This window comes from Falco biarmicus, chromosome 10, assembly GCF_023638135.1.
Source record: "Falco biarmicus isolate bFalBia1 chromosome 10, bFalBia1.pri, whole genome shotgun sequence".
NCBI lineage: Eukaryota > Metazoa > Chordata > Aves > Falconiformes > Falconidae > Falco > Falco biarmicus.
The window spans coordinates 12,735,559-12,761,160 of NC_079297.1; the positions used below are offsets into that span (position 1 = coordinate 12,735,559).

The 25,602-nt window shown below is 44.4% G+C and overlaps 1 protein-coding gene across 2 annotated transcripts in view; it reads left to right on the forward strand.

The window, feature by feature from the left end:
* CDH4 (cadherin 4) overlaps window positions 1-25,602 on the forward strand; it is a 463,214-nt gene that overhangs the window by 392,857 nt on the left and 44,755 nt on the right. The window lies entirely within an intron of this gene.

Below are 25,602 nucleotides of genomic sequence, written 5' to 3' on the forward strand. Positions count from 1 at the left end.
AAGCTGGCTCCACTAATTAACTTATCCACAGACCATTGTCTGTTATTAGCATTTTAAAGAGAGACTTTGTTAAGTCTTTCTTCTTAGATCTAGTACCATTTTTTTAATAACACAACTCATTCCTGTAAGCATATTTGGCTACATTTCTTACTAAAATATTATCTTCGACACATTTGCCAGAGCATGAATGAGTTTACAGGATGTTTCAGTCTGCAGCAGTGACTTTTCTTAACAGAACATAAGAAAAAGGCAGCTTAAATGCAAAGGAATGTAACTGTCAGAAGCCCAGATATAGTCTTGTATTCCAAAAGTATTCTTAAAATGGAAAGTTATCAGTGTAAACAACACGGAGACTATTACGTGCTTTGTAAAATATAATTAAAACAGTGATATGTCTAGTGTCTTTATAGTACATCTCATCTGAGCTTTGGAGCAGCGCCAGGATCATGGAGTATGTAGTTGCTGGGGATGTGGTACTTCCAAAAAGGCAGAAATGTGTGCACAGGGACAAAAATGTGGGAGTTTGCTATTCTGTGCCACAAATACTGTCTAATGCCTTGAGTTCTGTACTAATTAGTATCCAAAAAGGTGCCAGAACGTGGCTCTTTGAAGGGGAGAGCTGTTCTTGTTAAGACGCTTCCAAGCATCACTAGACTGGCTGTAAATAATCACAATGTCAGGTACCGAGGTTTGGGATGTTCTCCGTTCACTGCAGGTTAGGAGAGGGTCTCAGATAAGGCCTGCCAGGGGCCATGTGCAGGCAGAAGGTGCTGTGTGTTGTTTTTCCCAGAATTGCACCTTAAAGCCTCTAGGAGCTTGTAGCAGCGGAGCAGCGGGGCAGTTTGTTCTTTTGTCATAGTAACCTCACCATTTTTGCTCCTAATTTTTAGGCTAAATATTTTCCTTTCATTGTTGTTCTGTTGTTCCAATTTTGAAAAAATTGTGGGGATTTAGTGCAAGAAATCCTCATTAAGTAGAGTGTGTTGTCAGTGCAATGATGTTTTATTCAAGCTATTCATTTTTTGCACTTAAAATGCTTTCTGTTCCAAATGCCTTTCTAGAAAAATACGTGTAGTTTTCAGTTAAAGTAAACAGGCCGCATACTGAGTGACCTCAAATCCTATTGCTAAAATTTAGAAGGGGAACTAATTGGATAAAAATGTGGTGATTCATACCATACAGACATTCAATAAGTTGGCCTTTCCAGTCTTAATTTATACAGCTCTCTGAAAAATAAATAGAGTGCAGTTTCACATTCATACCAACGTGGAATTCGTGAGGAAGACTCTTGGTTTAAAGGTTAAAGGTTTGGGCGGATTCTCCAACAGGGGTAAACTGGCCAGGCTGATCTCTGTTGCCTGAAGATAGGAAGCAGGGTTGGTAAGTTCAACAGTGAGTGACTCCTGTAGAGTTGGGAAAGCTTTTCTGGTACGTACCTGCTTTTCTAAATGGAGAGTTTGGTACCACCCAAGCAAGCATATGCCAGATAAAATGCCTGCCTAGGAAGCATTGTTTTCGCCTTCTAAAGGTGAATTTCAGAGAGATAAGACGAGCAGCATCCTTCTCTCTTTAACTCTGTGCCGACCCTGTGGTTTGCTTGCAGCAGAGTAGAGCTGGCCCAGCCATAGGGATCTGCAGTGTCTGAAATACCCTACAATATATTGTAGGTGGTTTGCTCACAGGGGAGCTTGTGCCGAGGTGAGCTGAAGTAGCAGATGAGAGGATACTCCACGCGTTATTTATTCTGGAAGTGCTTTGTTTTGGCGATGTGTATGTTTCTGCAATTATTTTAGCCATTAAACTTCAGCCCTGAAAATGCATTCATCTGGGCTGATTCCATCTCTCTGTGGCCGTGGCAATGCAGAGGAGTGTGATGGGAAATGTGTTACAGGGTTTGTAAATTACATGCGTTTTTTTCCCCCCTTAATGTTTGATACCAGCAGACGTGGTGTTTGACAGAACAGGTAACGAACAGCATTCGCTTGTTCATCAGCAGCTAGATGTGGTTGGAATGAGCGCATATTGGAGCAGAAAGAGAAAATCTGGAAGGGTTACCAGTGCTCCTAGCTATCGGAAAATCTGCCCTATGAGACAAGAAGCAGAGGTAGCGTGCATCAGCATGTGCTGGAGAGGCACTGAATGTATCCAACGTACCAGCTGTTTGCAAAGCAATCGCTGCCCTGACCATGACGCGTATAGACATACCTAAACTGGCTTGCCATCACCAAACTTCACTAGTGCCAGTGAAATAGCCTGGAGACCAGGGAAACTTGCAGGACAATGGATGGATCTTTGGGTTGGTGGCCCGCCTGCAGCTCCTTTGGCTGTGGCAACGTTTCTGTGAACCCCCAAACTATAAAGCTGGAGATTTCTCTCAGCAATATCTGTGGGAGCGGGAACTGAAGCATCAGTAATCATGTAGGTGACCCTGATTAGTCAGGAAATTCCCCTTAAGAGTTTCCCACCCCCAGATTAGGACAAAAAAATGAGTTTTTAAAACTGTAATCATGGGTCAGGAAAAAAGCTGGAGAGAATCAACAGTTTTTATTTTAATATCTGCAAAAACGTCACATTGACATTGGTCTTCTAAAATGATGTTTGATGTTTTAAAAGATCTATTTTTGTCAAAGTTATCTCAAGCCATTAAAATCACTTTTAAAGGGACTATTTTGTAACATGAAAATAAATTCCAAGTGAGGAAGAGGTTTTGAATGCCTTTTCTTGGGAGCAGTTTCACTCTTAGCATCTTCTGATGGAAAACCACTTTGTCATAATATTCTCCACCAGTTTTCATCCTCAGGCTCCTTCAGCTCTCTATATGGTCTCTGCCACTACTGTCATCCCACCATATCAAAATGGGTATTTAGGGATGTTCTTCTGAAAACTAATTCCACTGTTTGCAATAAGAGCCTATTAATATAATTCAGAGTGACCATTGCCTGCAGTATTAGCATCTTCAAAGGCTGACTGACAGATTTGAGAAATGGATTTTGCATTATTGTGCTGACCCCAGATGCTGTACCAGGGCAGGTTTAGAGAGGAGCACAGGCACGGTGCTTTTCTTACGACATCCATCGGAAATAAGGTGGGCTAAATTACATCCTTAATAACCAGATGTGCAGGGGAGCGTTCAGGGAAAATGCATCAAAACATCTTGCAAAAACTCATTTAAAGTTACATAAATTATTGTTTGCATTTTCACATGTAGTTATTTTCAAGTCTAACCAACTGTATCTGTTTGGAGTGGCCCTAAATACATACATCATTACATAAACACAGAATTTGTTTGGGGATTTTTTCCAGTGAGGTCCAGGCCCTGTTTACTTCGCAGGATTGCACAGACTGTGAGAAGGAGGTGTCTGAATTTCAATGGGACATTTTGACACAGAAAATCCCATTCTTAGTATGTTTGGTGTTTCTAAATCATATGGTGACAGCTACCTTAAAAGAAGGCGCAGTAAATAATATGGTACATTTTTTTGTTAGAGAAATCTGAATGTAAGTAGAAAGTCCAAGCGGGTGATTACATGTCATTTAACATTTTTCACCCCCTTTCAGTACAGCCAGCCAACATCTGGAGCATGCTGATGCACTGTACAGGCGTTTTGCTGACAGGCTTCCCAGCAGCATATTAGTTTGCTGCTTATTCGGAAAGGCAGACGATTGCTGTTCGAGGAGAGGGCTGTGTCGTGATCTGCGGTGATAACGCCACGAGCCCGTTGCCCATGCGTTATCGTCTCGCAGGATGCAATTACCTGATAAAGGGTGATGTTCTCTGTAGCCGTGCATTGGCTATATGCCGCTGCAAGTCCAGTCCGCAAAGTTCAATCCAGTGTTCAGAAGTCCTTAAGTACCATTGAAGTGTTCTCTAGCAGGTCCCCAGGTTTTATAAATGAGAAAATAAACGAAGTGACTCAAGGCGCCGAGACACTCGTCTCTGCCTTCTCTTTTCCAAACCAGAATAAAACGTGAAAGAGTAATCTGAAAGACATGATGGGTTTTATTGAAGAAATAATCACAGAGTCACTTATCAGAATCAGGAAACCTGTTTTATCCTTTGTTGCATTATAAATAAGAGTTATATTTGTTCTTGGGAAACGAGCCTGAAGAACACTGCAACGTGTTATTGGGAGTGACGCATGGGGAGCGACTGCAGACATACCGCCTGTCTGTTCCATTAGGGGATGGTTTTTCTTACCTTTCTCTGCTTTCCTTACCGGCAATGAGTTGTTTTAGCATTTCAGCAGCATGGTCTGACCCGTTTATGGGGTTGCTCGTGACTGGGTCTGAATTCAAGGCTGACGGAGGGGAGGGTGCTGGCTGCCAGGCAGGGAGCGTGGGGCAGGGGGAGGCAGGGGCTGGGCTCTCCAGCTGCGCCCTGGCTGGCTGGTGGCCAAGGGGGGCTCTGCCTCTGCGGGGGGAGCACCGCTGGCCAGGTCAGCCCGCAGTGATGCTGCGGGTGTGATGGGACAGGAGAAGGTGGCAGAAACATCTGCCCTGCGTCCTTGCCTCTCCAGGAATGGGGAGATACAAAGGAGGACAAGGGTGGGGATAAAACAGAAGGAGGAGGAAGAGGCAGGATGTTGGCACAAAGGAGTCTCTGCAGTTACTATTTTTTATCCTTTTTCCACTCTTGATGTGAACTGTGGCAAAAGCTATAAGCTCTGGGTTCAAAGGAATACAGAAAATGCCATCCTGGAAGAGCCCGTCTAGTTCAGCATCCTCTCATGATGCGGGCATCTGTCAGAGCTTCAGGCACGAGCTCTTGGAGCTCTGTATTTGGTGGTTATGTCTCACACTAGGTGATTAGATGTAAAATTACACAGTATCATCCTAACTTGGAACATAAAACCACTTCCATGCTCTGTCTTGACTGTTCATACATTTCTTGGCAGAAGCTGTTGCAGACACCAGCTTTCAATCCTTTCAAATTAAATGTCAGTTGATGGCGGAGTCGTCGTCAGCACAAGCGTCCTGCTCGTTCTGCTTCCCCTGGCGCTGGAGAGTGGCTCTGCACCTCCTGAGCTTGCTGATGAGCAGCTCATCTGGGAGCAGTTTCGAAGGAGATCTTTGACTTTCTTTGGCTTCCCAGAGGAATTCATAATTATTTCCTCCTTTATCATAGAGTGCAGCTGGAGGCTTCAGCTCCATTAGAATTGCCCTGGTAATTTCACAGTGTGAAATTTACAGCAAACTAGGGACATTAACGTTAAATAAATTTATGCAACAGCAACCCTCACCCAAGTCATTAAAAGTGTGTGCAGTTTTTAATGGATGCTTCAGCATGGTACTTGATAAGTTTGTTCATTTCTTTTCCCAGTCTGTTAGGTGTACGTATACACACACACATAAATTTTTCTGCCAGAGATATTGGTAAAAGCTAGCTCTGGCCTCGCGTGTCACCTCCTTGCAAACACTTTAAACATGGCTATAATCCCAGCCGCAGCGGAGTGAGGAGAGGCTGTCACCGAAGAGCGGATTTGTGTGTGTGTGTGAGCACGTGTGGGTCTGTGTGCAACTCAAATAATCCAATTGAACTATGTAGTGATTCTGAATTAGGTCTATTTGAAAAGACAGGATATCATAAAGACTGCTAATATGGTGGAAAATTATATTAAGCTGAGACAAGACAAAGTTGATTATGAGCTAGACTAGTGCAGATGTGCCTGGCGCTAGTCGTTTATGCATATTGATTCATCTTAAATATAGCAGAGCAGAGGATGGGAGTGGTGTTTGTATGGTTATTGATTTTGTTTCAACTCCTTGGGCTGTCTTCGGAAACTGTCAGATCCAGCTATCTTGTCTGATACAACTCCTGATCAGAAAGCTTGATAAGAAAGCGGGCATGCAGCTGATGTCCTAGCCAAAGAAAACACACCGGTTATGTCCTTTTGGGAGCACACCATTGCACTCAGTTCATGCCAGCTCATCATAACTCGCTGGAGCCCGAGTGAAAAAGTCCTTGGAAGGCTGCAGCTGGGCTTCAGCCGGCTTTGGGTTTCAGCTGGTTTTGGGTTCACCCTAGACTTGATGGACGTTACTGGTCTGGGTTGTGCATGGAACAGTCTGAGGGTGCTCAGGTGAGCCACTTTGCACGTGATCTGGTTTTCTTTAGTTTGCTAGAAGGAAGTTACTTGGTTTCTTGATTGATTCGTTTTGGCTTTTACAAACCTGCACGAGTAGAACTGCTGTTTCTCCACCTCTCCCACATTGCAAGCAGTGAAGCTGTAAACAGAAGATTTCCAATACCGTTCTTCGGTTGTTCTCTCATTCCTCATGAACCTTTATTAAGAAGGTTTTCTTCAGTCCTGCTGTGCCACTGACCTTTGCCACCAGGAAGCCTGGCTTCCGAGGGCTCTGCAACTCTGCTGCCATCATTTGCATGGAGTGTGAAACATGACATGGGAGTCAAATAGATGCTGCTTTTCTAATAAACAAAGTGTTTGGGAGTGGAGAGAATTAGAGCTTCAGCAGTCAATAAAATGGATTTGTGTCTGTTTGCCTTGGGCATTTCCTAATACCCCAGTCCCGAGAGTTTATACATATGTATGGCCATCTCCACCTACCTTGGCTGCAGCCTGAGCTCCGTGCAGGTGAAGGCTGCCAGCACAGATGTGTTTCCATGATTATGGTTTACTTCTGAAACAGAAATGTGTAAGCGTGTTGAATTGAGTGCGTATCACTTACTTTGATTTATGTTTGAGCTAAGGTGAAAGAACTCTATCTGTGATTATAGACATCAAAGACAATATATTGAAATTCAGTTATAACATACACACCATTTATCAAACCCCTGCCCAATAATGCCAGCATTTGCTGCACAGAAAATATAGCTTGATGGATTACCTGCTCCTCATCATCTTCCTGAAGGCCAAGGAAGGCAAACACAGAATTACTTCAGAAATGTCAGGCTTAGGCTCTTTCAGGCTGGGGAGAGGGACTGAAATGACAGGGCAGACAGCAAAATACATCGGCAGGGTGAGAATTTCAGGGAGCTCACAGTCCTCAGAAGAAGCCAGTTTCTTCGTTTCATGCTCTCATCAAGAGCAGGAGCGACCCACCTACTACAGGCAAACCATGTGTCACCTTTCACAGGGTTTGGTCTGTTTTAGTGCCTGCTCTTCAGATGCTGCTGAGCTAAAAAAAGCACATTTTTACATCTAAAGCAGCAGTGATCTGGACTTGGATCCATAACAGCCAGTGCTTGCTTGTGATCTAAAAAAAATGGCTTGAAATATGAATTTCAAATTAAAACCAGCACAAAATAAATAGCAGAAAATACTTTTATTTCTTGCTGAGCTTCTATTCAGTTCCTGCTTCCTGTTTTGACAGTGTAAGTTACACTTGGGCAGGAAAAAAAGGAAGCCCACAAACATAATTGCAACCATGTCTAATTAGGCAGAGCTATGTAAATTTAGCGTTTCTACATGATTATAAATGTCAGGAGAGCCTTAGATAAGACATGAGAGTTTTGAGTATCTCTTGTGTACCTAGTCTAAAATGTCCTTATTGCTAATCCTATTCATCTGGAGTTGCTTCCTAATTAGAATATTTATGGGCTAATAAGGAGGTGAACAAGACACTCCAGTTCTGTTCCAAAGGTGAGAGTAGGGATTCATTAGACACAGCGTCTCTGTTTTGATTGCTGTACAATGTAATTAACATTGTGCTAGACAATCATTTTAGATTTACCTTAACAACAAATATTTAAGAAGATTCCTGTTGTTCTCGCTTTGAGTCTAGGTCTGCTGAAACCAAGAGCAGTTATGTCATCAGCTTTGAGAGATTTTGAGGTTCCCAGATGGGTTTTTTCCTATTTTATTTTGCAAACTGGTTTTACCTCTGTTTGTCAGTAACTGATGGTTTTGAGTTTTGTCCATACTTGCTAAAAGTGAATCTGTTTTGCATATTTTATGAGTTCATATTTTATAAATTTTGTATCACTAAGACCTACTTCATAGGAAATGCTATTTTCATTTTTTTTCCTAGAATTTTCAGCTGCATGTCTACATCCAGTGACCCGGTATCAAAAAAAACCCTGCTTTTTTAGTCAGATATAATTTAGCTGGTTTTAGATTATACTGCCATGAAAGCACAGTCACTGGCTGATGTTCAGTGTCTGACTCCTTAATTTTTCTTCTCCAAGTGGCTCTCCCACCAGAAGCCCCACTGAGCCCAGGCACAGCAGCAGCAGGAGAAATGCTTCCTACTTCCAGATTGAGAGAGTACCAAGGCAGTCCCATGAGCTCTGGCCCACTGGGTCATAGACCTTTGTGATCCACCACAAGGATTTGGCTGCTTCCATAGCTGGGATCTGGTCATCCCCTCCTCTCCCCCATGACGGCAGGGCCATCCTTGCCCACCCTTCCAGCCCCAGAGCTGTGTCCCAGAAGGCATCTTCCAGCCTCCTTCCTGCTGCCTCCTCTCTGGCTTTTGCAAGACGTTTCCTACTTCTTGCTGCCAAAGCTTCCATTTTGAAGGACCCCTGCGCACAGCCTCAGGAGAGATGGTCCTACCCTGACGTCCAAGGGGTGGCTGTGGGGACTGCCAGCCCTAAACCACTGGGGCCAGTGCTGCTCAGGCCAGAGAAGCTGGGGTGCCGTTCCCCAGTCTCAGAGGTGTCTTCTGATGGATTTTAGGAAGGACCAAGGCACGGAGTTTCGGTTCTCGCTCTCCCCATCTCCCTTTACTTTAAGCCCTACTTCTGTCCATGAACTACATCAGAGTTCTGCAAAGTAGCGTCCATAGTAAATACTAATGCTAAATTGTTCTCAGATTTTTGCCAGTGTTGTGGCCAGTCTCAAAATCAGCTCCTTTTCAAGGGCAGGCTGCTCGAAGCGAAACCTGGAGGTTTTGATCTCCTCTCTTTGCTTTCCTTCACATACTGAGAAATGGACTCGTCGTCTGAGAAAACAATGATCTGTGACTTTAAAGGTGTTACCAGAAAAGTTGTTAAGATGGCAAGTGACATTACTTCAAGTCTTCTCTATATAAATTACCATTAGGTATGGGAATCTCATAGATAATGATAAATATAGCAACGTTCTACTGCTGATGGAAATCATTATCAGCCATTATCAACTTTAATTAATATATTCACATTATTCAAATCCAGGTAGAAAATGTTCTTTGGCATCAGGTCTAGAGTAGTACGGTTCATGGCTTTTGTGCAGCTTGAGAAGCAGCTGGCAGCAGGGAAGCAGCTCTGGGGAAACACTTCACCCAGACTCAGGGTCCAGCACATTCTATGTCCTGTAGCTCTCACGCGTTTTCCATGCCCTGTATACAAGCACTGCAAGATTTCATGTTTCCGAGGGATGTTTCTCTTGTCGGTGCACTGCTTCTGCACTAGAAGAGCTTTATGTTGTTTGTGGCATCTCAGTTGTCTCCGTGGCAACCAGAGTAATGCTGAGGAATACACAATTGAAGATGCTAGGAATGAGCACTGGTAGCAAATGTTTTTTGCTATGAAAAATGATTGAAAACGAACAGAAAATATGGGCTAAATAAACCTCTGCTAGTTCTAAAAGGAAGGCTTCTTGAAATTTTCCATTAGACCTTAGAAGCTCTTTAAATAACCAGTATGTCCCCTTCCATCTGAGGATTTCCATCTGTTGATTTTGTTTGTTTGCTTTTTTCCCTTTTATAAAAATACTGAGGCCCAATTCTGTCACGTGCTGCGCGCACAGCCCCAGGGAGCAGCACCGGGTCCTGGGGTTGAATGTCCCCTTCCACTTGAAAAAGAACCTGAAAAATAACATCAGGCAAACGTACAGACCCTCCCAAACCTGCCTGCCACTCCAGGAGCAAAGCCATAAAACCCTGAATCCGCATCTGTTGCATGCTGCTGGAGCGTGGCCAGTGTGAATTTTTTTATGTGTGCGATAAAGCAAATGAGAGAACCTCCGCAGAGATGCTCCCGCACCCATCTCACCCCCTTCGTGCCCCCCCTCCAGCCTGCTCGCCGCATGCCACCCCCCCAGCGCCTCAGCGCAGCAGTGCCTGCAGGATTCCTCCTCCCGTGGGTGTCCACCTTCTAGTGTTTAGACCGCAGTGAGCTGCCAGCCCAGGACAGTCTTTTCTGTTTCAAATGGAGTGGTGAAACTGGGATGCCAGGGATGTGCGTTGTGGTTTTCACTCATACCCCCTCCAAGGGACAGTGCTGACTTTGTGTGGGGCAAGGTCTGCCCTCTAAATCAATGGCTCCGTGGGCTAACGGTGTAGGTAGAGACCTTAAAGACTCAAAGTAAGGACCTGTTGCAGCTGATTTGAGTTAGCACTTTGTTTCTGCTGTCAGCTAATACGTTTCTCAACCTGGACTGTTCTGACATTTGCTACAAGAAAAGAGAAATAAAAAATCCATAGAGCTCCCATTAACCCTCAGTGAGGTAAACACTGCAGTTAGTGAGATAAAACCTTTTCACCTCTGGGACACAAACATGAGCGCAACTTAGGAGAAAATTAAATACATTTCATGATCTCGCCTTATTCCTCACAAGGAGTTAATCTATCTCAAAAAAATCTTGACCCATACTTATCACAGCCTCCAGCTTCTTAGGAGAGACCAAGGACCAGAGTCCCAAATCCCTTCACGTGCTGCCTGAAGAGCATGGTCCCACCAGGTCCACACGGAGCCTGGTTTTACAGCCTTGCTTCTTGCTTGCAGTGAAGTACATCAGCTTCTAGTCCTTCTACTTTCACAGCAGTTTTGTCTGAGAAGTGGAGGAAGTAAAGCAACACATCTATAACATTTACTTGGTGTAAGTTTGTGCACCACCTCCAGAACCTGAGGTGAGAAGCCTTACAGAAGTTTCACATTATATACTGCTGTAGGAGTAGGATAGGTACTTTCTTTTGCAAAAGTACACGTCTCACCACTATTTATGAGAGTATTAAACTTAGAATCTCATCAGCCCTTTCTAAATCTGCTGCAGGGGCAAGATGTTAAATTGGATTTTGAAGAAAATGCTGGTGCACTTCTGGGGATGTTACCCGTGTGTCCCCAGTCACAGGGAGCTGAGATTATAGAGCATGAGGCCACAGACAGCTGAGATGGTTTCACGTGAATTCTACATCACAACCAAAGCCAAAATACTTAGTTTTGAGGGATTCTTCATGCCACAACATACTTTTTTCTAATTGTCAGAAAGTATCAACACTAGAATAAGGACAATCATAGAGTCACAGAATGGTTTAGGTTGGAAAAGATCACCGAGCCCAATCGTTAACCCGGCGCCGCCAAGCCCACCACTAACCCACGTCCCTGAGCGCCACATCTACGTGTCCTTTAACCCCCCCAGGGATGGTGATGCCACCACGTCCCTGGGCAGCCTGTCCCAGTGCTGGGCCACCCTTTCCCTGAAGAAATTTTTCCTAATATCCAACCTAAACCTCTTTGCAGCTAACGTGGCCTCAACAAATTGCAGCTAGCACAATGTAGCCTGAAGCGGGATAAGATGCCCCAGGGTTACAGTGGATGAAGAGGAGCATGGAAACAGATCCCGTGGAGGGACTAAGGCATTGTAAATCCATACCCCAGCTTGTCTCAGAATAATTATTTTATGTACCTATATCTTTAATCTGCAGTACATCTTGCTGGGCTAGTTCTGTCACTGAGCATAAAACGATGAATTGCTGCCCAAAACATACGGTCAATCTAGTTACAGTGGCAAAAAGTTTCTTTCTGCTGTAATTCTGCTCAGGAAACTGGTGCACCTATGGGTACTGGTGCAGTATGGATATGATCAATGCAGCTTTACTTCTGCGCAGAAAGAAGGCTTACAACTATTCAGCATCTCAAGACTCCCCATACTGATGAATGCCTCTGAAAAAATAGTCTTAATCCCTCTGCCTGTTCCCCATTTGAGAAATGGGGATAATTCCCAGCTCACAGAAGCTTAATGAGTACGAGTTTGTCAATATTTATGCCTACAAAGAAAATAAAATATGCTGGCATTATTTATAGCATATCAGTAAGCTCGTCAGAGCAGCATCGTATATGATCGGGTCATGGGTTAACAAGGATTAATTATCTTGTCAGAATTATGCTTTGCAATTTTTCATTTCAGCCTGTTACTTTTGAGTAGTTTATAATGTAGGCTACTAAATTCAGGGTCATTTTGCTTCTCATATGAAATTCAGCACTTCCATACGTAAATGTTTTTTAGAGGAAACGTAGCCAGAATGGAGAGAACTGAAATGCTGAAAGTCCCTCTTGCAGCTAATAGCCAAGAAACTGCTACATTCTTCCAATTTTATAACCATAGGAATTGCATTTCATTACGTAAAGATGGCTGGCAAATTCCTCTTTCATACCTTGTGGCAATGTGAAGTTAATTCCGTATTACAAGAACCTGGGAGGTTTTCAAGGGGGTCTCTACAGTGCTGAGTCCTTTATAAAATTTCCCCTGCCATAAGATGGAACCTGCTCCTGGTCACTTAAAGGCCTTTGACACTTGCAGAGATGCCATGCATTCCTTAGATGACAAAAAACATAGAAATTAAATGCTGCTTGATTAAGGCCCTGATCTGAGAAAATTAAATTCTGCCTTCAATTATTGAAATGGCTTGTGGCTACCGCTCAATCCTCATTTTACATACGGACACAAGAAAGGGCCCATGTTACCCTGGCAAAGGTCTCCCTGTACAGCTGGGACGTTTCAGGATTATCAAAAATCCTTCTTGGTCGACTCCCTGCTCTTTCCAATTAATAAACGCAGCATTTAGATTTCACACTTTGTCTATCAGTACACTTCTTCTGGAGCGCTTTTTAAAGATCTCTTCTGACCAGCCCTTCCCCTCCTGCCACTGCCACTGAGCAGTTTGTTTCCTGGATGATAATGATTGCTGTCTTTGTAGTCTCACCTGGACATACAGTGACTCTGCTAACGGAGATCTGATTAAGGCTGACAGGCCCAGTATGGGAAGGAAAACATCCCTGCTCATCACAGCGAATTCTTCCAGTGGCACTCTGCCAGCCCGGCTTCTCAGTCATTTAGTTTATCAGCAGTTTTTCAGTTTATCATGAAGCTGTTCGTTCCTGTTCCTCACTTCCCATTTTATCTCTTGTCTGAAACCTTCTGAGCAGGCAGGATATTGAGTTGTACAGGTCTTCGCTCTCCAAAGCAGAAAACACCTACCCTGGAGGGTGGTGAAGTCCTGCTGAAGCTGGGCTCCTGTAGAGCTGGCGTTGCATCCTTCAGAAGGCATCTGCAAAGCCTCCGAGCCACCAGCGGCTGGGTTTCAGCCCTCATTGCAGTGTTCATCTGCTGAGCCTCTGGGCACAACTGAACCCAAAAGATGCAGACATGACCAAAAGTGAGTTTGCCCAAATGCCCTGCAGCTGCTTTCCATTGTAAACCTATGTCTGCTCAGTATAGCAATCAATATTTTCCTGGGATCTGTTTCTCATTCCCCAAATGTTGTACCCCGGAGAGCAGTGAGCGCTCAGAGCCATCAGTAAGCTCCACGGGAAGCTCTGCGCTATTAAGACTGCTTTCTGCAAATGTTTCTTTGTTTTGGGGGGCTTCCTTTTGTAAGAATACACATAATAACCCATTCCTTACTTCACTCAAATGCATTAATACAGTGTTTAATAAAAAAAGCTTTCTTTTGTATTTATCTAGTACATCTACATATAAACATTAGGATCATTGGCTTCTAAGAAAATAACCAAGATGCCTCATTCTGAGTATGGCATTTTGTCCTCGGTTAATCCCAGATCTTGTTCAGTGGGTGGTTTGCACCATCTAAGTGACTGTAGCTGTGTTGCATTAGTAAGTGATCACAAACTTCATTACTGCATTTTGCTCTGGACCTCAGTTTTTGTTCCATCAGATTCAGGCTGAATTGTATCCCTTCTTCTACACCAAGGCGCAGTACAACAATCAGGTGTTTAATCAACAGCATATTTTTGTCTTGTGTGTTATCTCTTTGGCATTATAAACATACACAAAGCGAACGATATCAAATGGAAAAGATGGTTCATATTCAAATGTCTTTGTTTCATGTTGTGGGTCAGAATTTCCAGCTAGCTTGAAATCCTTCGTGCACAGGATAAGCTTTTGCTTACTTTTCCCACAGCACTGAAGACCTTTTCCTTTGCATGTGTTTTCCCATAAAAATGACTTTTCCGTAACAAGCAAGGCTTGCAGGTTAGCTCAGGTGTCATCCACGTGGCAGTCAGAGCAGGGGCTGGGTCTGTGCCATGCGAAGCAACTCTACAGTTGCTGCTGAAACAAAATGGTTGGCAAACTTCCACGGCGTTGGGGGTCAGAGTTTGCAGAGGAGAGCGACGGAGGAGGTAGGCAGGACTTTTTGCTGCCCCCCCTACATTGCTCGATCCCTGGCGCTGATCCTGTAGACCCAACATTAGTGATTGGCGTAGTACCAACAAGGCGTAGTACCCATGACGGCTTTTAAGTGCGGGGTCTTCCAGCTGGGTCTGCGCTGACTTAACCTGGCCAGCGGATCATGTCTGGAGTGTTCATCTACAGCGCTGGGAAGCGTGTAGCCCTCTTAAAGCCAGGGAAACAGCCATTTGCAGGCAGAGCTGGTTTTGACAGAAGCCCCCATTCGTATTTCCGACTTCAAAACCAAACCGAGTTTCTTTTCCAAGAATTCTGTCAATCACATTCTCTCAGCGAATCGACACGACATGACCCTACCCATACTGGGTAAAACAGCTCTTAAGCGAAAGACAATAGGGAACATCTTGCATTAATCTCTTCTCAGTTATTTGACTGTTTTCCACTAACCTTTCATTCTGCCAAATTTAATTAAATCAGCTGTTTTTCCTAATATAACGTGTTCCTTCACTGTTTGGATGTTCCTTCAATTTGTAATGGTGAAGGCATATATGATACACAGTGAAGGCATATACGATACGCAGCTTGCAAGGACTTAGGCAAGCTATTTTCTTAAAATAATTCTCAGCAATGAATAACAAATGACACCAGATGAGTTTATTTTATCCAGACCATACCTACCATATGGATTCCCAAGACCTGTGTTGAGCTGCTGACTGACATTAATTTTAAAATCCAGGATCCTTGTGTTGCACACACGACGTGTATATGTATAGGATTAGAGGAAATGGTTTGAATGTATTATGTTGAATATATTACATTGATTTTATTTTTTTAATTGCTGCATTGAGAGGATTTAGAAAACCTCATGTTCCTAAGAACAAAAAGGTCTGACTATAGCAGCAGTGTCATGAGCGTGGAATTTCAAGCCTGTCTGCAGAAATAAGAGCGAGTATAAATAATGAGCAATATTATGAATATTTATTCACCTACACTGATGTGCTTGATGATCTTTTTCAAGCTTCCATCCTGACAGAGCTGAAAGAAGAAGGCAGTTTTACTTGAATTGTGAAAGGCTTTTCTTCCTCTTTTTAATCAAGTGAGATATACCAGAAAACAAATCAGGCTGATAAAAACAGAAGTCAGAGTTACAAGAAAAGCAGCTGTAACAGCTAAATGGCTTAAAGCAGAGAAAGTAGGAAAACAGCATGTGGGGCTAATGATGGGTGGTTTTCAGGTTTCAGAATACATTAAGGCATTCTCCCTGTTTATTAAATTGCTCTGGCAGCATTTGACAGCAAAGGTTTTGTGGATTATAAGAGTGCAATGGACATAACTAGGATTTTTTTTTATCCTAAAGCCTGGCCTCTGGGTAATCACCAAGAAGTTACACGCTACAGGAAGAATTTGGTTTGCACCAGTCCAAAGAAGGTCATTTTTTTTATTTAAAAAAAAAAAAGTTTCTCTGATTGTTGTTTACTTCCCCGTCTCTGTGGTCTGCCAGGGGTTTTTGGATTTTTTCCGTCTCTCAATACTCACTCCTTTTGTCAGAAAGTGGCAGACACAACCTGGAAGCAGCATCAATTTAATGCTGGCAGATTTACCAAAGGGCATCGCTCAGCAGCAACAGTTGCCATGTGACCACCTAGACATTGAACTATTGCTCATCTCTTCCTGGCCAGGAGAAGTCGAATGTAATTTCATGGTTTTGCAAAAATTGCCTCAGCCCAAATTTAGAAGGCTTACTCCTCAGGTCTCCTCCTGAGTGCTTTGCAAGATGACCTGGATCTCTGGGTCATAAAGCCTGCAAAATATTGGCGGTCGTTGCAAGCAGCATCTGCTGGATCTGAGTTGCTTCATGCTTCTGCTGAGGTGCAGAACGCCAGCTTCTGTGCCGGTACCCACTGCAGTTGCCACCAGAAGGAAGGGTGCTGGAGATGGGTACTTCTGCTGTCCTCCTCATCATTTTGCTTCAGCAAACTAATGTTTTTTTATTCTCACGATACCACTGTGAGATAAGAAAGCGGTTTAATTTCATTTTGAAGTGTTATTTTCAATTTCTTTGAGGCATGGAAAAATGAAATGACCTACTAAAGGTCACCTGGGGAGTGTTTGGGAAAATGCAAAAGAAACCCAGGTCTTCCAAGCTGCAGCCTTAATCACAACCTACTCTGGTTTGGCACCAATTCAGTGGCTGTAGTCAGAATCAAAATATGTTATCCAAGATACTCGTCATGTCTCTTTTTTTAATGAAATTTATTTGTAGCTCATACCATCTCACTGCCACCCCCTTGCATGACTATCAGTGCTGACCATCAGAAGCATGTAATTCATTTTCCTTATTTCTCTCCTGCTTCCTTCTGGGCTTACGTCTGATCTGTAGTTTGGATCACTGAAGAGTGACATGTAACCCATTTCTAATGATTCTGTGAGTCTAATTTTGGCATTAAATGAGAGAACCATATGAGAAGCTCATTAACTGACAGTCTTTCTAAACAGGGAAGTCGATACTATCCAAGGACAGAGATACTGTTACAATGGAGCTTCTGATCATAAATCTGATCATAATTTTGAAGTCAGTCCAGAGCGCCTGAATAGCTCCAATAGACTGTGCGCAAACCAAGCGCCTCCGTGGGACTCCTTGAGTCACGGAAATCTATTAGGTCCCTCAGTGGCAGCATCAGTACATAAAACAATTTAAGAATGGAAAAGAAATGCTACACAAGGCTGGCCTGTCTTTGGTGATGGTGTTCTTTTCATACTTATCTTCTGAAAACAGGCCAGTCCTTAATTTCTGTTTGCTCCAGGCTTGGTGTTGTATTTGTCATGGCTCAGACAAAAAAATCCCCCAAAAATTTCAACAAATGTTATGTTCATGTTGTAATACTTCCCAAAACTGGGAAACTGTCACCATCTTAAATATAGAGGTACGGTTTACATTTTGGGGGAACTTTGACGGTTTTTAAGCAGCTGCATTCAAGTTTTGACAAATGCCTGTGCTCCGATATCAGATTAAAAATGCTGTGACCTCTAATCCCCACCCTATGCAACTCAATCTAGAACAAGTACAAGGTTAAATAGACCCTGCCTCGTTATTAACCTTGTATACAGCATACTTCAAAACATGCTGTTGCCATAGGTGGTGGCCAGAGCGTAGCAAACCCTCTGCAAGATGCATTCGGGCCAGCTGGCCGTTGTGGTGGGTGTATTTCCCAGTAGGTCCCTTTCCTGGGGCAGAAGCTGCTGCACTGATATTCCTCATGTGTTCCACCGCAGCGGGGTTTCAGCTTGGATGTTTTTTAAAAACCTTCATAGCCCAGGCTCAGTGTTTGATCCTTCAGGAATAAAACTCACTCAAAAAAAGAAAAAAATAACAGACTGTGTCTATATCAGGTGAGTGTGGTTGCAGCGTATCGCACTCAAAAGCATCTCTGTTCCTGTTTAGTACAGCCCTTCCTCTGCGCAGTGTTGCTAGCGGCAGGCATTAAGAAATCATGAAAATGATCCACCAGGATCCCTGGTCTTTGGTGCCATGTTCAGTTATCTGCCTGCTGGGGAGGGGTGATTGTTCTGGTTTTGTTTTGGGGCTTTTTAGTGTTCGGAGTTTATATTTCTAAGCTTCCCTTTGTATCCCTGACAACTAGCAGATCGCTTTCTGAGATGAGATTCTTAGTCAATAACTCTGCTGCCGAAGCTGGCTGTTCCGCGAAATCCTGCCTCTCACAGTGGGATGGGGTGGGTGAGCAATTCCGCTTGGTTCACGTATCTCGTGTCACAGAGGCTGCGGGGAGGTGCAGCCAGGATGCTGGAAGGCTTTGGGTACAACTGCTGTACCGAGTGTCCTTTGGAAAGGTTTCCACTCTCACCACTCTCGCTGTCTGATTAACACAAAAAAAAAGCAGCCAGAGGCAACAGCCACTGAACTATTTGGTCTCGCGCTACTAAAAGGCCAAACAGAGTTGACTCCTGAAAGGCTTTCTGGCATTCTTTGATTTTATAACCTCTCTGTGATAAAAAGATCATACTGGCTTTCTTTCAGGTAACTTTTAAAGTACTTCCTCATGCTTTCATATGAAAACTCAGTTCTCTATTGCTGGGTGTCATACCCACCACCAGAAGCTGTTTTGCTTTCAGAAGCAGCCACACAGAAGAGAAAATAGCTGCTAGGCTGGAGCAGGTCCCATTTACACCCGCGTGGGAGACTCAGCACCCACCCTGGGAGAGGCTGCAAGAGCCAGTGGCGGCTGCTGCTCCAAATGGGTTAAAACATGTAAATTGCAACACCTTAAAATATGATCTTAAAGTGCAGTAGCTTAAGAGGGAAAAAGATCAGTGGTATAAGGTGTGAGACCCCACAGGTTACAGGTCTCAGGTGCTGAGAGGGAAAGTGTTAAACAAAAAGTTGAATTGCTGGTTGTTAATCAGGCTGCCAGGTGGAAGCTATGAAAGGCTGGTTGGCAATATAGGTGCGGTGCCAAATGAAAATCCTGATGTTGGCTTCTGGCCTCTGAAGCTTTATTTGCCTTAGGAAAAATGGGCACGTGCTGGGCTGGTTTCTGAGGATTTGTGGAACAGCCGCCAGGGCTGCGGCCGGTGAGTCAGGGCGCGCAGTAGGAGGGCTCATTGGAGCGGATCCTGGATGAATATTTTCCTTCTTTCTGAGTTACAGAATCCTCTGCCGTCTGGAGGGTTAGCACGAGGAGTCATCCCCTCCCTGCCTCTTCTTTAAACTCCGGTTAAGTGTGACGTCGGTGGGAGCCGGGGATGGCCCCCGGCACAGGCGTTGCTTCTCCCTGGGAGAACAGCAGAGGAAAATCTCCCCCGCGTGTGAAAATCTCCCTCCAGCTCTCCGTGCAATGCCACCAGGCTGAAACGTGGTGACAGCGAGCAGCTGGGCAGCACTGCAGTGCTGGTTTTAATGGCGCAGGAGAGGTGGGAGCGTGCCATGACGTGCGATGTGGAGAGCTGTGGGTGGTGGCACCAAGGCTTTTCCTGAGCCAGAGGCATTTATCGATATCTGAATGACAGGCAGGTTTGGTCAGATGGTAGCAGGGATTCACAGGGTCTGACCTGCATGTCAGAGGCCAGGGTGTTTCACATCAACACCTTCATTAAGGAAGAAAACCAGTTTAATTAACACACCACTGTTTGGGGGAGAGTAGGCTGCACGTTGCTAGATGCAGTGACTGAGGCGCTGCCCCTGCTTGGGAGCTCTGCAGTCACAGGTAGCTCATAACATCAAATATGCCAGATGCTCGTGGACGGGGAACACCATGCCATGCTGGAGGAAAAGCCAATGGACAGAATGAACCCGTCTGTTCATGGCTGTGCAGCACTGAGTAAGCAGCCCTGTTCGTTTTAAAAACGGGGTCACCTCCCTTGTTATAGCCCTGTCCTAGCAGGAGCGTGAACACCTCTGATAGTGCCTGGTCCTGTTCTGCATGGTTGAGATGGAGCAAAACTGCATCTCCTTAGCTCAGAAAGCAGCAGCTTGTGTATTAAGATGCATGGACTCGGGGTTTGATGTCTGCCGAGAATGCTGCACACATGACATGACGCTGCGCTATATGTAAGAAATGAAAAGGTCAAGTTATATCAAAGACTCTGTGCTCGACTCTGGCACACAGATGAAGCTCACTCACAACCACCACCCTCTCTAGGGGGGAGCTGTGAAAGATGTCGGGTGCTCTGGTTGCTTGGTGAAAGCTGCCTTCTTCACTGAGCTCCCAGATCAGGGCTTTCTTCTGGAAACCCGTGTTCACGTTTAACTGTGGCTAAGTAGGGAGTATTAAGGGATAAACGCTTTAAAAAGTCTGCCTGTGAGTTTTGCTTAAATGACGGCTAGTTACGAAAGTATTTCTACTAGAGTCAAGTGTGGTTTTGTGAGGAGTTTGTTTATTTGTTTTCAAATTGGCTTTCCTGGCTTTGGTACAGTATTTATTACTGGTGTGTTACCATCAACTAGCTTATACCAAAAAAAGTGAACATCAAAACTTCACTAGCATGTAAGAAAATTATTTAGAAAACGAGCCAGAAGAGCATCCCATATTCTTCTCATTGGTACTGCAAAAGTAAGGGGCGACAGAAAAACACGTAAGTATAAAGAAGGTGTGAGGGTAGCCACGGGAGGAAATAAGATTTAGATTTTCTATCTCCTTTACCAGTAGATTCCTACTCAATATATCCTACAGCAACATCCTGGTAACCTTATTTGCTTTACCAGACATGATGCTAAAATTAGCTAGTCATACATTTCTCAGGAAGTAGTAATTAATTGGGCAATATTTGTACAGGTCTTTGGAAATGTAGGTCCTAATTTTGCAAACCCTTTGTCCAAAATATAGATTAATATAATCACATAATTACCAATTTCTGGACTTTGGTGTATGCAGTTACCCAGCTTGTGTGTGATTTTTAGTAATGCCATGTGTAAACCAGGAATAGCCGTATTCCTAAAAATACTATGCATGCGCATTTGAAAATTGGGATCACAGATAGCACTTCATTACTAGGAGTTCATTTTAAAATACTTCTTTCTTTTAGATTCTCTTTCTGAATATAATTTACTTTTTGTTTATAACCTGTCTCGGCAAGACTGTGCTCAGCTCGGCCAGGCATTTGAGACCGTGTCTTTTGTACCGTCGTGATGGAGAGAGCCACTTGGCAATAACTGTCATTTTGCTTGGGACACTGTCACGGTTTCGCCCCGGCGGCAGCTCAGCCCCCCGCAGCCGCTCGCTCGCTCCCCCCGGGGATGGGGGGACGGTCAGGAGCGCAGGAGTGACACAACCCGTGGCTGAGCCAAGGGCAGCTGGGGAGGTGAAGCCGAAGCCGCGCACCAGCAGAGCAAGACACGGCATTTGTTCCCCACGTCCCACGGCAGGAGGGGCTCAGCACCCCCAGGGCAGCCGGGCTCCCGCGCCACGGGGACTTGGGAAGACAAACGCCATCGCCCCCAGCGTGCCCCCCGTCCTCCTCCTTCCCCCCGTTTGTACGCTGAGCACGGCGCCACACGCTATGGAATGTCCCTTTGGTCACTGGGGCCGTGTCCCCTGCCGGCTCCGTGTGCCCCCCAGCCCCTCGGCTCTGCGCCAGCCCTGCTCCGGGACAGTGGAAACATCCCCCCGTTACCAACGCGGCTTCCAGCGCAGATCCCAAACGTGGCCCCGCGTAGCTGCTGCGAAGGACGGTGACCCTGCCCCAGCCGAAGCAGCGCAGGCACCTACCTGTTCCTTTGCCTGTGCCGATGGAACCGGCTGGTGTTAAGCCTGAAACCATTTTCACACAAATGTACGGCAGTATTTGAACTGAATGGGGTTTTATTCCTTTTCTTCCTAAAGATTTGTTTGTACACAGAAAATGCTGGAAGATCTGATTTCTGCTTTAGCTCGATTTGTCATAATTTCTACCTAGACCAGAAGGATTCTTTCCACAATTTACTGTATTCTTTTTAACGTTTTTGCTCCCTAGACCCTGCATTAGATTGCTCCAGCACCTCACTCCTTTAGTGGTGAAAGAACTACTAATTTCTAGCCTAAATTTATTCATGGCCACTTTATACCCATTTGTTTTTGTGTCAACATTGTCCTTTAGTTTAAATTGTTCCTTTGCCTTCCTAGTGTTTATCCTCCTGATGTATTTATAGACAGCAATCATATCTGCTATCAGCCTTCATTTTCTAGACTAAACAAGCCAAGCTCTTCTAGGCTCTCCTCCGATGAATGGGCTCTTCACTGCCGGCACCTGGTCGGATCTGGGTAGCTCCACAGTGAGTACAAGGGACCGGGATTGTGCACAGCATCGCAATGAGCCCTCAGTGCTTGACATGAGGAATTGATACTGCCGTGTGTGCAGTGCTAATACTGCACACGATGCATTTGCCAGCAGTGCTTGTGCTTTGCTGAGTGGCAGGGAGCTGGTGGGACATGGTACCTGTCCTCCTTGCTCATGTGCAAAAGCTTCCAGAAAAGTTTTGTTATTGGTCCCTTGCTGCATTATCTTATATGTTGTACTATTAAATCACATCTTGTTTCTGTTATTTATTTGTCAGGTTCCCCTTCTTCCAAGCTGTTACTTCTTCCCGTACAAGGCACTGCTGTTTTTTAACCAAGCCCTTGATCAACTTGCCATTGACCAGCTTAACCAGTTTCTTCAACTGATTCCCATCTTCTGGAATGTAGTTGATGTATTTCTTTGTGGCACTGTATCAGATGATTGACAGAAGAGCAGACAGATTAGATCTTCCACAGTTCCTTTAATTATTCTTTCCTTCATGATTTGTTCCTTCAAAAGCCCTTCTTAGTTTTTGGGTCAGACTAAAAGCTTTGCACTTATCAAGATGAGGGGGTTTTTTTCCTTGGCTTAGATAGAAGCAGCACATTTATTTTCCCTCAGCATGAAGATTTGTTAGATTTATTAAAAATACTGGCCACTGGACCTCCCGGGGACTTCACCAAGGCTGGGTCTTTAGTCTACATCCCTCAGGGCAGAGGCTCATTTCTTTAGTTCCACAGCATCACCATCAGAGCAAACACAGAGTAACTCTTACATTTTTCTGGGTTAGGACCATTTTGTCTTACCCCTATGCTGTAGTTTCTGTCCTGTGCTATTTAAAATGTCATTGTTATAAAAAAAGAGAATATGAGAATTATTCTGTATGATCAAAATGCCATCAAGAAAATGTCTCTTGTGCTTGGGGGCATGGGGCTGCCTGTTTTTTTAATAGTCGTAACAATAATAATATTAGGACAACAAATGAAGATGCCCCTGGAGATGTTGTGACAAATTGGAAGGACATGTTGAAATTGAAATTGATTGAATAGTTCAATAAAATCAGCTTAATGCACAAAAGCAAAAAGGTTAGCTACAGAAAAACAAAAAATCAGTAATTTGTTATCTGTTGGGGCCAATCTCACTGGAGAGGGAGTTGGTTATAAACTAAAAGCACCAGCCTCGTGCCCACACGGGAGCCTTTTGGGTGGAACTGGATGTGGATGGCAAAAGTGCCTAAAGGTTTGACCAGTCTCAGACTGCTTCCACTGGGTGGGCTTGGCAGGGCTGGGTTTACCATTGGACTCCATCATCTTAATGGTCTTTTCCAACCTAAATGTTGCTACGATTCCATTCTACGATTTGCATGCCTTTGAGTTTTATACAACTTTACGTACAAGCCGAGGCCATTCTCCTTGTCAAATTGGACTTCTGCTCTGAACGTTGTAGTTAGGTCTTCAGCTGGTGGAAACCAGCGTGACTTTGGTGATGTCCCTTAGGTTTCCACCAGCATCTCACCTCTCGCGTGTCCCCGATTGCTGCAGCTGCCTCTGGCATCCTGCTATAGCTCCCATCTCAAACGTGCGCGTTCCTGTAACGAACCTACCTGATCGCTCCAGCCATTCGAGATCTGCTATAATTCCTCACGTTTTCTCGCTAGGCTTGGACTCCCTGTGCTTGTTTGCACATGTGCAGCGCTCCTCTGCTATCCTTCCCTTCTTCCCATCCTTACGCACCAGCTTTTTGTGGCCGGTACATTTGTACATGAATAAATTCTGGGTATTTTCATTTTTGGCATTGTATTATCTGATTGATATAATCTTTCTTTTAAATTTCTTTAATTTAGTGTTCTGAATTTATATGGAGGGTTTTATTAACACGGTAGCACGATGCTCAGTGAAAGGCGCTTTGTTAAATCAAAAAATTTTATTGTAAACCTGAGATTAATAAGACATGGTCTGTGAGTACACATACACACATGCGTGTGTCATCAGAGTATGTGTAATTTAATAAGCAGTAAAATGACAAAGTTAACAGCACTTTTAAATGAGACTTTCTAGCCCCTTACCCCTTCTTGTACAAGAGGATTCACTTTTCCAGGGGAAGCTTTGGATTAAGGAGTGATTAAAGCAAGCTAGAAAGGAGCTGAAGGCGGTGGGAGGTGTGCAGGCTGGGTCCTGGTATCAACAGATGCTGTGCAGGCAGAATGTGACCTTACCCAAGGTCTGCAGTTCGTTCTTGGAGCTCAGATAAAAGTTGGCATCACGGTGGCATGACTTTCAGAATTGCTTTTGACGCAGAACGGGCGCTGCCTTGGCTGTGCCCTGGCTGGAGGTACACTGCTGCCGGCGTCCCAGCGGGCACACTGGGACTGGGAGCGGGGAGCCCAGCAGCTGTGCAGGGGTCAGTCTGCCGACGGGCTAAAATGGAAAACCACCGAGTTCAGAAAGAACCACCCACGCCGATGGAGGCTGGTTTATTGCCCTCTCGGCTGATGGAAAGGCAGGAACATTTTTTTCTCTTGCAGTCGCTGCCGAAGCACTGAAGCTTTTACAATAACGTGCGACAGCTCTGCCATCAAATCGGAAATGCTGTGAATTACGTGTCTCCATCTGACTGCAGTGAGGAACATTAGAGGTGGCTTTGCCATTTATATGCGCTGTTGAAATGGAGTCTCTTCATGTGGGCCTCCAACCTGCTTTTCTAATTTACGTGGAGTCTGATGGCCACTAGTTTTTAAAATAATCTTCCTCCCCCTTCTGTGATTTAAACTTAATTTGGCTCACAAGTATTTGGTCTGTTACAGAATGCTTCCGTCAGCCTCCCAAGTTGTCTGTAAGAGAGAATATGGAACGAAAAGCTACATATGAAATAGAAATTACATTCACTAATAAGGACATTTCAGCCTTACAGTTTACCCAGTGCTTTAGAAATGGAGTAATGAACAGCACCTTTTTGCATGAGGAGAATCACAGGCTAACAGCATTTCTCCATCATGTTTTATTTTACAAAGTAGCAAGAGACAAGGAACGTGCATTTCCATAATACATCTGGGTTGCAGGTTGCTGATGGATTCCTGTGTGATGTCTTGTCAATTCAGCAGGTTAATATCTGTCAATTAAAAATCCTGGAATCATGATAAAGCTAAAATTCAGATCTCTGTTATTCTAGCAATCAGAGGAGGTAAAGAATGAACCCAGTTACAGCACTTCAGGAATGTTTATATAGTAATAGAGAGGCCCGAATAACCTAATTCTTGCCCCTTGAAATTGCAGTGGATATGTGACGTTTTACACATGCCTGTACATCAGTACAGGAAAGGAGCAGCCCCTGAGTACTGGAGCTGTGTGGAGAGCAGGAGCCGTCCAGCATGCAGCAGGTCTCTGCACAGTGAAGTCCCTCCCCTTGGCTTTGCAAAAAGCTTTTCCTGCGTAACATTGTTCTTCCATTGGGTTTTCACACCCTTGGGATGCCCCCTTAGAGCTGCTCAGTCCTTGTGTCCTGGCTCTGACCTGTAATGACACCT